This window comes from Neopelma chrysocephalum, unplaced genomic scaffold, assembly GCF_003984885.1.
Source record: "Neopelma chrysocephalum unplaced genomic scaffold, ASM398488v2 Primary Assembly neopelma1_64102, whole genome shotgun sequence".
Lineage (NCBI taxonomy): Eukaryota > Metazoa > Chordata > Aves > Passeriformes > Pipridae > Neopelma > Neopelma chrysocephalum.
The window spans coordinates 1-1759 of NW_020906609.1; the positions used below are offsets into that span (position 1 = coordinate 1).

Below are 1759 nucleotides of genomic sequence, written 5' to 3' on the forward strand. Positions count from 1 at the left end.
GGGGGGGGGGGGGTTGGGCGGGGTCTTCCCTCCTTATTTACATCTGTAATTAGTGGCTCTAATGACCCGGGGCGTGGCCTCGGGGCCTCGTTAATTGCGGGCTCTACGTTAATTAAACAGCAGCGACGGGCCGGGGGGGGGAGGGGGGGGGCCCGATTTATCGGTGACACCCCGGGGGGACCCCCGGGCCCGCCCGGGGGGGGGGAGGGGCGGCAGGGGGAGGGGCTCCAGCGTTTGGGGGGGGAGGGGGGGTATGGGGGGGGGTCTCCTGCCTCGATTTCCCCTCTGGAAGGAGGGGGGGGTCCTATGGCCCCCCTGGGATCGGGACACCTCCAGGGGTTGGGGACACCTTGGAGCTGGTGACACCTTGAGGCACTGGTGGCATCTTGGGGCTGGTGGCACCTCCAGGCCTTGGTGGCACCTCCAGGCACTGGTGGCACCTTCAGGTACTGGTGGCATCATGGGGCTGGTGGCACTTCCAGACACTGGTGGCACTTTGGGGTTGGGGACACCTTGCAGCTGGTGACACCTTGGAGCTGGTGGCACCTCGGGGCACTGGTGGCATCTTGGGGCTGGTGGCACCTCTAGGCCTTGGTGGCACTTCCAGGCCTTGATGGCCTCTCAGAGGTGGCACCTCTGGGCACTGGTGGCACTTTGGGGTTGGGGACACCTGCAGGTGTTGGTGACACCTTGCAGCTGGTGACACCTTGGGGGCCTTGGTGGCACTTCCAGGCCTTGGTGGCACTTTCAGGCACTGGTGGCACCTCCAAGGACTGGTGGCACCTCCAAGGACTGGTGGCACCTCCGAGCTGGTGGCACTTCCAGGTGTTGGTGGCACCTTGAAATTGATGCCACCTCAGGGGACTTGTGGCACCTCCAGGGCTGGTGACACCTCCAAGGCTGGTGGCACCTCCAGTGTTGGTGGCAACTTCAAGTGTTGGTGACGCCTCCAGGGCCTGGTGGCAGTTCCAGGTGTTGGTGGCACCTCTGAGGCTGGTGACATCTCCGGGGGCTGGTGACACCTCCAGGCATTGGTGTCACCTCCAGGGGCTCGTGGCACTTTCAAACGTTGGTGACACCGAGCTGGTGACACCTCCAGGCATTGGTAGCACCTCCAGACATTGGTGACACCTCCAGGCACTGGGGATAACTCCAAGGCTGGTGGCATCTCCAGGTTGGTGCCACCTCCAGACATTGGTGGCACCTCCAGACTGGTGACACCTCCAGATGTCGGTGTCACCTTGGGGCTGGTGGAACCTCCAGTCCTTGGTGACAGCTCCAGCTGTCAGTGTCATCTCCAGTTCCTGGTGTCACCTCCATCCATCAGTGTCTCCTCCATCCCTCAGTGCCCCCTCCATCCATCGGTGTCACCTCCAGCCCTTGGTGCCACCCCAGGACCGGTGTCACCTCCATCTCTCGGTGCCACCTCCATCCATCAGTGCCACCTCCATGGGTCGGTGCCACCTCCATCTGTCAGTGCCACCTCCATCTATCGGTGTCCCTTCCATCCATCAGTGTCACCTCCATCCCTCGGTGCCACCTCCATCCCTGGGTGCCCCCTCCCTCCCCGGGTGCCCCCTCCTCTCCCGTTCCCCCCGGTCAGACGTTGCTGATGCGGACGCTGAGCGGGGCCCCCTCCCCTTCCCGCTCGGCCTCGCGCAGCGACTCCTCCAGCTTCACCTTCTCGGGGTCCCCGAATCGTGGCACCTCCTGGTGGCACCTCTGGGGCGGCACCGCCGCCTTCACCACGCGGTCGAAG

At 64.5% G+C, this 1759-nt stretch overlaps 1 long non-coding RNA gene across 45 annotated transcripts; it reads right to left on the reverse strand.

Annotated features, from left to right (window-relative positions):
• Positions 1-258: 258 nt before the first annotated feature.
• Positions 259-1712, reverse strand: LOC113979264. Of its 45 annotated transcripts, none has more exons than XR_003537813.1 (5): positions 1258-1712; positions 707-1204; positions 635-652; positions 530-582; positions 266-440 (listed from the first exon to the last, which is right to left on the reverse strand). It is a non-coding gene; the product is annotated as an uncharacterized LOC113979264 (long non-coding RNA). The 45 variants fall into 45 exon arrangements; XR_003537812.1 differs by having other exon boundaries at positions 707-1131; positions 1186-1712; XR_003537786.1 differs by having other exon boundaries at positions 707-838; positions 930-1712.
• Between the last annotated feature and the right edge of the window lie 47 nt (positions 1713-1759).